This window comes from Podarcis pityusensis (genome assembly GCF_964106645.2).
Source record: "Podarcis pityusensis genome assembly, chromosome: 7".
Classification (NCBI taxonomy): Eukaryota; Metazoa; Chordata; class Lepidosauria; order Squamata; family Lacertidae; genus Podarcis; species Podarcis pityusensis.
Window position 1 is genome coordinate 78592218 of NC_138031.1, and position 10590 is coordinate 78602807.

At 40.0% G+C, this 10590-nt stretch overlaps 1 long non-coding RNA gene across 1 annotated transcript; it reads left to right on the forward strand.

Annotated features, from left to right (window-relative positions):
* The first annotated feature begins 3973 nt into the window (after positions 1–3973).
* Positions 3974–10274, forward strand: LOC308482156. The gene is made up of 3 exons (XR_013989095.1): positions 3974–4044; positions 7656–7749; positions 9828–10274. It is a non-coding gene; the product is annotated as an uncharacterized lncRNA (long non-coding RNA).
* Positions 10275–10590: the final 316 nt, after the last annotated feature.

Sequence of the window (10590 nt, forward strand, 5' to 3'; positions counted from 1 at the left end):
TTATACCTTCCCCAGCATAGCAGTCGTATGACCCCCATCCTTCTCCTCCCCTCTCTGCACCCAAACCTACTGCGCAGAGTGGGCGCTGGCAAAGGGGGACTTGCCTCCCCTCCGCTTTGCTCAGGCTTGGTGTTGAGGCTCTCCCTAGCATCTTCTGATCCCTGCGCCCCTTCCCCACTGGAGGTGGGGCTTCCCTCCTCGCCAGAGGAAGAACTGCTTCGCAAGATCTTCGGAGGCTCCCTGTAACACAACTGCCCTTCCACCTCTCGCCTCTGAGCTGATGGCAGTTCCCTGACATGAACCTACCCGGACCATGAGATCATCTTCTGAGAGGTCCAGAGGGTGGCAACACGAGAACGGGCCTTCTCTGCAGTGGCTCTCCGTCTGTGGAATGCTCTCCCCAGGGAAGTTCACCTGGCGCCTTCATTATACACCTTTAGGCGCCAGGCAAAAACATTCCTTTTTAACCAGGCCTTTGGTTGATCTAATTGACATCCCTATGCCCTTTTAAAATATGTTTTTTTGTGAGGAGGGGCTATTGGGTTGTTGTTTTTATTTAGATTGTATATTTTGTGGTTTTACATTCTGATTTTGTTCTGTGAACCGCCCTGAGACCTCCGGATATAGAGCAGTATATAAATTCAGTAAATGAATCAATAAATAGTGTCGCAGTCAGTCAGATGATTCCATTCTAGTCATCTTTCCACCTGGTTTTCTGTTCCTACTTTCCCCACCTCCCTGCAGTCTGGAATCTTGATCAAACAGGATCCCTAATTGACTGGAGGGCTTGTGTGTCCAACAACTAGCAAAGTATTTATTCTTCTCTTAAAGTCTCACTGCCTTCAGGGATTCACTGCAGTAAGTTGTAAATGATGTATGTGATAAAGGGAACCTCTGGTAGATAATAATGAGAGGCAAGGAGAAACTAACTACCCGCTGTTTTATATATATATATATATGGATTTATAATGTTATGAATAAAATGAAACCTCTCCAAAAAAGAGAATTTAATAAGTAAATGGCAAAAAGACTTAAAGCTACTAATAACCGAAGAATACTGGGATAAATCACTTGCCGTAATGGAATCGTCAATAATAAATATGAAATATGAATAGCAGGACTGTTTTACATTTAGGTTTTATTAACAGAACAAGTGTCTAAACAGATTTGATAAAAGAGGCTGGCAATTCATGAATCACTATTTCATTATTTCCCAGCACTGCCCTTGGAATTCTTTATACAAAGAAATATCAAAATACCGGAACCTCTCATCTATTACTAGAGTCCATAAACAGTACTTGCTGAAAGTGTGGTGGCATAAATAACTTCACCATCCCTTCTGTTTTTTATTTATTTGTAAGGTGTCTACTTCGATTTCCAAATTTCTGACGTCTTTGGCAGAGAACCTTTCTGCTATGGGGGGGGGGATTCTTTAATTTTTAAATGAAGGGATAACTACATGCATAGATTTCTCTCTCCCTCTTTCATAAAGGCTTCTGTTTTAAAAGGGCCTATAAAAGATTTCAGGACAGTTTCTCTGCTGGCATGTAAAGCCAGAGTGATTTTAATAACTAATCCACTTTAACAACTAATCTATTATAGAGGGAGCATTACACATTTTTTATTTACATGTTACAACAATCTTAGCTATTAAATATATGCAGGCAAATAGCTGAAACATCAAACATATATTTTTGTTCCCCCTGTTTTGACAATTAGCCAAGACAGCTTTTTCCCATGAGCCCAGCGCACGGGCAAAATAGCCAGTATTTTGCTTCAATCTATGAGCCCCAGCACCGTTGTGCAAAGGCTTATTGTGCTTAATAATAATAATAATAATAATAATAAATTATTTATACCCCACCCTCCCCAGCCAGAGCTGGGCTCAGGGTGGCTAACAACAGTAAAATTACAGTAAAAACATAATAGGGGAGGAACCAATTTAAAATACAGGTTAAAATGCAATTTAAAATGCAGCCTCATCAAAACCATAAGGGGAGGGAAACATAAGGGAAGCATTAGACACAGAACAAGGCTAATCTGGTAAACTAGCACAATATTCCCCACCGCTGAATGTATCCTGAAAGTTTGTAGACAAGGAAGCAACAACATATCCCTTAGCTGCCCCTTCATGCACCTTCAGTAAAATGTCAGAAAGACCCTATGCAGATGTCATCTATAAATGTGCATAAGCTCTATGTGTAGGATGAAGTATACGTGGGTTCAAGCAATACCCAAGGCAGGGAATCAGCTTACAGGCTATATTGAGGCATCAGGAAGAAAACAGCAACTGCTGATATGTATTTCTGAAGACCTGGGCTACTCCCACTCTCAACATGATTGGTTGTCTAAACCCACAAGCTGTGAATCGTAACCCAGAGTTTAAGAGCCCATGCCAGTAGCCCAAACCCTGACAACGCTACATTTTTGGAAATCATGCATCGAATCAGGGCTCAGAATCCTAATCTAGGATCAAACTCAGAGCAGGGGACACATAATGAACATACATAACACAGTATCATGGACAGAGTTGTCTATGTGTCAGGATGCTTTCAGTGGCTCCAAGCTGGTTGCCCAGGAAAGTATAAAGACGAGGAAAAGTTACTTACAGTACTTTTCTATTTCAATCTTTACAGGGAGAGGATATAGAACTCAGCCTCTTGGATAATGCCATTGTCCCAAGTGAATCTCCACCCCCATTTCTCCCACTTCCTCATTCGTTTACACACACACACACACACACAGTGGTATCTCATGTTACATACGCTTCCGGTTACAGACTCTGCTAACCCAGAAATAATACCTCGGGTTAAGAACCTTGCTTCAGGATGAGAACAGAAATCATGCTCTGGCGGCGCGGCGGCAGCAGGAGGCCCCATTAGCTAAAGTGGTGCTTCAGGTTAAGAAGAGTTTCAGGTTAAGAATGGACCTCTGGAACGAATTAAGTACTTAACCCGAGGTACCACTATATATATATATGTGTGTGTGTTTTACAATTTAGAATATTCATTTAAACAACCTTAAAATATCAAAGACTTCCTTTCATCTCTTTCCATGGTTCATTTTGCATAACATTGTGTATATTTTATATAAACTAAACCATTCAGTATCCCATTATTACATCCACCAAAACTTATTTACGCTGTTGAAATTAATGCTGCCAACGTTTTCAAGTGTACACAATTCCCCCCCATATATTCAACAAACATTTTCCAATCTTCTTTAAACATATGCTCTTCTTGTTCTCTTATTCTGTGTGTTAGGTCCGCAAGCGGCGCACATTCCATCAGTTTAAGTTGCCATTCTTCTTTAGTTGGGACCTTGCTCATTTTCCATTTGGGGGCTAACAAAACACAGGCCGCAGTAGTGGCATACATAAATAACCGTTTTTTGACATCTGGGAATTTCCACCTCATTCATCTTTCTCATCACCTCCTCTATGGGTGCTGCTATGTGCCCTCTGTCTTTGAGCTCTTTGCTCTCCTACTTTTAAGGCTCGCCGGCTTCTGGGAGATGGAGGATCTGGAATGCTTTCTAGTGTCAATGTGTCAGCCAGGTGTTGTTCTGACTCTCCCATGATTTCCCAATCCCCCCCCCCATCTGCCTCTGAACTACTACCTCCCTCAAACCCCTGTTGCAAATCTAAACTTTCTTCCTTTTCCTCCTCCCTGGAAGGGTCAGGATGGGGAGGGGGTCTCCACCATTCCTCCTCTGCCCAGTCTCTGACAATTAGTATTCTTTAACAGTGGAAGCAGGTTTTCAGAGTATACACAGCTCTTCTTCAGGCTTTGATTATGAGAGCAAAAAACCCCCATCCAATAGTCTAGATCGAAGCAACTGGGTAGCCAGGCTGATGGTTACTTGGTTCCAGAAGTTTACTGGCCATTGCTGTTGGCATGGAGATAGTCTAGGTTGAATGCAAACATGGCATTCTGATGTCAAGTGTGATGTCACAAAGAGGATCTGCTTTAAGTCTTGGTAAAGCCAGAAACAGTTAACAGGCAGACTGCATCTCAGCCCTGTCAAGATGGATCTCCATAATAGGTGATGGATAGTTTTATTTGGGGGACATATTAACTTATACCATTCGGAATTTTTTTAGATTGGTTTGCCAGTTTGTAACCCATCAAGTTGAGGCCAATAGATATGCATTCACAGCCCTGTATCCATCAAATAATCAACTTTATGTGTGACTTTGTTTTTTTTTTATTTAAGTAATTTTTATTAAAGTTTTAAACAACAAAGAAATAAAAGAAAAACATACACAATACATCTAACAAAAACACAAAAAACAAAAAAACAAAAGCAAAATTCAACAATAAAAATACAAGAAACATAACAATTTAAAAAACAATATCTCTGCTTCATTTCAGATTTTTAGTTGCTTATTTTCTGGACTTCCTCATACCTCCCTCTTTTGTATTCCAATCCAAATTATTTGTCCAGCAGTTTCTTTTCCACTTTTTAAATCCCAATCTTTAATTTAATTAGATATTAAAATATATAACTTCAACTTCTTAAAACCTAATCCTTGGTCTTAATATCATATGCCATTAAAATTTTCCCTCTTAATATCAAATTTCCATTTCTTTGAACATCTTTAATCGTAATCTTAATCTTTAATCTTAGTCTATCATTAACTTTAACCTGTACAGCTGGAAACCTCTTGTTTTCAATCCAACATCACTCTAACATTCCTTAATTTTACAGTGTTTCTGAAGGTAGTCTTTGAATTTCTTCCAATCTTCCTCCATCAACTCTTCTCCCTGGTCACGGATTCTACCAGTCATTTCCGCCAATTCCATATAGTCCATAAGTTTCATCTGCCATTCCTCCAGCGTGGGAAGTTCTTGTGTTTTCCAATACTTTGCGATGAGTATTCTTGCTGCTGTTGTTGCATACATAAAGAAAGTTCTATCCTTTTTTAACACCATTTGGCCGACTATGCCCAGGAGAAAGGCCTCTGGTTTCTTAGGGAAGGTATACTTAAATACCTTTTTTAATTCATTATATATCATTTCCCAGAAAGCCTTAATCTTTGGGCACGTCCACCAAAGGTGAAAAAATGTACCTTCAGTTTCTTTACATTTCCAACATTTATTATCGGGCAAATGATAGATTTTTACAAGCTTGACTGGGGTTATGTACCACCTGTATATCATTTTCATAATATTCTCTCTTAAGGCATTACATGCCGTAAATTTCATACCTGTGGTCCATAACTGTTCCCAGTCAGCAAACATAATGTTATGTCCAACGTCCTGTGCCCATTTAATCATAGCCGATTTTACCGTTTCATCTTGAGTATTCCATTTCAGCAGCAAGTTATACATTCTTGACAAATTCTTAGTCTTGGGTTCTAACAATTCTGTTTCTAATTTGGATCTTTCCACCTGGCAACTTTATGTGTGACTTTGGGATGGATTCATACAATCACATTTCCTTTCTCAAGAAAGGTTGGAAGGTAGGTAATTTGAATGGCTAATGCTCTCTGCTCCCTGCTGTCAGGATGCTGTCCGTGGCTCCTGGCTGGTTGCCCAGAAGAGTATAAAGACAAGGAAAAGTTTCATACAGTCTTTTTTTATTTAAAACTTTACAGAGAGAGGCTATAGAACCCAGCCTCTTGGATAATGGTGTTGTCCTGAGTGAATCTCCACCACCTGTCTCTCCCACTTCTTCATTCGTCAACCTCATCACCTCATCTACAAGTGCCACTAAGTGCCCTCTGTCTTTGAGCTCTTTGCTCTCCTACTTTTAAGGCTTGCCAGGTTCTGGGAGATGGTGGGTCTGGAAGGCTCTCCCATGATTTCCCAACTTTCCCCCTCATCTGCCTCTGAGCTGCAACCTCCCTCAAACCCCTGCTGTAAATCTATACTGTCTTCCTCTTCCTCCTCCCTGGAAGGGTCAGGATGGGGAGATGGTCTCCACCATTCCATTTCCAGTCACTATGATTTCACAGAGCTCTGTCACACATCTTGCTATGGTGACAGCTATGCACTCAAGTCTACGCTAGTCTGGTGCATTTGTCATTGAAAACTATGCTGCTGTAAGTAGGGACTCATGAATGTTCACAGTGTATTGGGGCAGGAGAAAGTGGGAGCGGATGTTAGAATGAAGAGGAAGTGGGGACAGGTGTGAAGAGTGGGACGCTAGTGCTACAATTTGATGGGAGAAGTGTGATCTTAGAAATGCATGAAGCAGCTCTCCAGGATGTGCCAAATATCAGATTGCCATGTGGTGGGTCGTGTTCTGAAAAAGTACTCGTCACTGAAAAAGAGAGGGGAAAGTCATCATGAATGAATGGGAAAGTAAGGTCTGAGCCTGAAAACCACAAATACAGTTAATAACAGCCGTGGGGGGATGGGGAATCCAAGATAAAAAAATAAGAGCAGCTGCACGATAGATATGGTTCCCAATTTGTTTTTAGGAAACTCATTATGAAGGAACATGGTTAATGTTTCTTGATTAAAAACTGGGATAACCTTTCCACTAAGCTTAGGTGAGGCTGAGAAGAGATCTATTTCAAATTACGATTTAAAAAGAACTGTTAGTGTTGGATTGTTTGGGACACTGCCAATCAAGTAAATTTATTGCTCTGGTAAGAGTGGACATCCTTTCATTTCTCAAGCAGCTACTATATATGTATGTGTTGCCACTGTCAAATTTATCAGAACCATCTTCATAGCATAAGGGATAACATTAACAGGAGACTTTATCTCTCATGAGAGCTTCTGCAGACTGCAGCGATAACAAGCAACATGTCAAGTGCAGATAACATTTCCTTTTCAGGACTGCTTTATTTTCTCTCTTGAGATCCCCAACTTTGTAAATCTGTTCACAGTTGCGTCCACTCATAACAATGTGTTTGTATAATCAAAGGTGACTTAAGCTCTGACCTTCAGCTATATATAACACATCACAGCATGGGTGAAGTTTCACACTGCATATTCCAGTTCGACAAAAAGCCCTTTCCATCATTCTCCTCATCCTGTGAGCAGGCAGAGAGGGTTCTCTGGTTCCACCCCCTCTTGTTTATTTATTTATTGATTGAATTTATATTGCACATATATATAAAATATTCATGTTGCCTCACCACCACCACTCCTGCCGCCCTTCATGCGTTGACAGCTGAACATCCGCAGCATTACTGTATTTCTGTTGGCTCCTCACATGATTTCATTCCCCAGGGTCTAAATCACACCGGGAGTTTACATGAGTGAAAAAGGCTCTCAACTTCAGAAGCTATCCCTTTCACCCATGGAAGGTAACAGGAATTGTGACAGGAGGTACACAGGGTCTTCGATGCATCATTTGATGGATTAGAACACCTTCAATAGTGACAGGGGGGGGGGGTTTGTTTTGTTTTTTAAAGGGTCTCCAGATTCTCTAATGTGCTGATTTTTAAATGTATAAACACAAGGAGACGCTTGCCAGTAGGGTAACCAAGAAGGAAAATAGGCAGGCAATATTCTACCCAATCAAAGTGTGATGAAGCCTAAATGGTTTAATTATTAGCATGTGTGGCAGGGGAGCTACTAAATCGATGTCTGAGGTCAGTAATGACCTGGATGAGGGTCAATGAAATGAAACTCTGTCTAAATAAATTGACAGGTTCTGTTGGTAGGTGATTTGTGTGACCAATGAGATGGTGTTAGTCTATTGTAGATCACTCCCTCTAAAGGACCAGGTTCAGCATCTGGGGTGATGACAGAGCCAACATTTTCACTGGATATCCAAGCGGCGTCTGTGGTATGTAATACCTTTCAGCAGCTAAGACTGTTGGACCAGCTGTGCCTTCTTATTCACATTCTGGTGATTCCTAAGATGACTGCTGCCATGCCTTGCACGTGGGACTACCCTTGAAGACTTCTTGGAGGCTTCCATTAGCACAAAATGCACCTGCCAGGCTGGAGACTGGCAATGGCGAACATATTTTCCCAGTGCTTAAACAACAACACTGCCATTCCTCTTTCAGGAATAATTCAGACTGCAGGTCATAGGGCTAAATGGCTATTTGAAGGATGCTTTTTACTATATAAACACACCTGGTTCCATCTCTGCCCTGCTTGTCATCTGGATTTAGGCAGCAGCGCACATGGGATATGCCCAGAGGATGGATAACTGCGACCACAGGGGCTATTAATATAGGAGAGAATCTAGAAGGAATGTGGTTGTATATTCTAGCCAATGTAAGTTTGGACTCATGGGGTATGAAATACTAAATTGTGATTTAGTGTTTTTTTAACAATTTTTTAAAATTAATTTTAACATATAAATTATAAAATGTACCACAAAACTTATCACTTATACAATCTTTTTAGACTTCCATCAGCACCTCTGATGATCCGCCGTTTTAACCACTTCTTATGCATTTCTTAACTTTATATTGCCTTTACATCTCTTAACAAATCATCCTCTCCCTTGTCCATTTTTACAATACTTCTAATAATACTCCTCACAAAACTTCTTGCAACCCTACAAACGTCGTCTGTTCTTCACAATTACTTTTCAAATAGTCCGTAAATTTACTCCAGTCTTCCGTGAATTTCTGGTCTCGCCGGTTTCGAATCCTTCCTGTTAGTTTATCTAATTCTGCATAGTCCATTAACTTCATCCCACATTTTTCAATCGTTGGTAACTCTTCTTGCTTCCATTTTTGGGCCAATAATATTCTTGCTGCTGTTATTGCATATAAAAAGAGCTTACATTCCTTTCTATTTATGTCACTCCCCACAATGCCCAATAAAAATGCTTCTAGTTTCTTTATAAATGTATATTTCAACATTTTTTTCAACTCATTATATATCATCTCCCAGAAGCATTTCACCTTTTTACATTCCCACCACATGTGATAAAATGTTCCCTCTTTTTCTTTACATTTCCAACCTTTATTACTGACTTTATACATTTTCGCTAACTTGACAGGTGTAATATACCAGTTCAGCCCCTAGTGTTAGTGCATATTGTCCTCATTTAAAGAAGGGTTCAGGGTGGCTACTTGTGCATCATTCAGCCTGGGAGCTTAGCTGTTGTTATTTTTAACATTTGCTCCTGCTTTGCTCTTGCTTATCAAATTTCTCCATACAAAGTGGTGATGAGCATACTATTCTTCATCTAGCTGTTCATGCAAATTCTTGTCAGACTTGCCATTCGTCTCCCAATTCCCAATGCAAACAGATGCTCAACTAGCTATTGCTTCCCTTCCCTTCCCTCTTCTGTTCAACTGGCTTTATTTGATCGCACCTTGCATGAGAAGATGTTGTTCTTCTTTTGCCTCTGATATGCACAAACCGTTGGAGAACTTACTCCATTATTCAAGGCACACATCCATAGATGCACACATGCCCCCCCCCCCGCCGCCGCCGCCACTCGCCAATGCATGTAACAGTGCATAAATAGAAATTTTCTTTACTACTTTGCTTTTCTGCTGCTGCTTCTTTGCCTCAACTACTGCTATAGACTGCGGTGGACATTTAGAGCCACGGTGGAGCAAGAAGGAGCCATTAATTCATTTTCTAGTTGCATTAAATGGGATGGAGTAATTGCAAACTGCCAGGGTAGCTCATAAAATAGAAATGTGTATTCATGACTGAAAACCTGATAAGACAAAACAGGAAAACATATCCCAAATGATAAATGTTATGGGGACAGACTCCAGCTTCCTCTGCTCTACATCTTTATTTTTCAATTATAAGACGTGACAATTGATTACAATGTTATCTAATGGCTCCTTATCATCACCTCTGGAATTTGAAAGGAATAAGAAAAATGCTTTGTCTACTTGTTCTTTAGCTGCAAAGATAAAAGATGTTTTATTTCCTTTATAGGAGCTCATAAAAAAGAGAGGAGATAATTATACCAAATGGTTATGTAAATCCCAAGAGAAAAAGAAAATCGGCTCTTGTGAAGAATTTAAATAAGTTTTTGAATTCATTGGGAGATGCTGAATTTTTCATTTCATTGTTTATCAGTGAGGTTTGTAAAAGTTATCCAACTGGCCTAATGAAATATTAATTTGACTTCCATTACATTAAAGGAGAGAGCCATTTTTATGTTTAAAGAAAACGGAACAAGGAATATATCCTATATCAATGCAAAAAAAAAAAAAAATACAACCTAGATAAAATGTGTATAATTGCTCTGATTTTAAACTCTGATTTTTAAGAGTAGCAATTAAATGAAAGCACTTTGGAAACATAGAGGCGCTGCTATTGTTTTAATGCTGCCTTTATCAGCTTCCTCTTATGATACCATGAAAATAAACTGTAGTGTGTTGGAAAATGGAATGAGTTTTCATAGCTTCTTCTGTAATGGATTCCATTTTCTCTCTCTCATGTTTATGGCCTTCCACTCTGTGGTGCAACATAGACCAGGTGTAGTTAGATTGCTGATTATTCTAAAGAGCCATGGTTTTGAAACTGTGCTCTGCAAAAGCTTATTGGGATTCCTCAATGAGAAAGTCATGATGGTGGGCAAGCTTGCCATGATTGCAGATCCTACAATATGCTGCCAAGGAAGTGGGCAGGTCATGTTCTAGAGCAGACTTCCTCAACTCTGGAGCCTCAGATGTTGTTGGGCTGCAACCTTTGG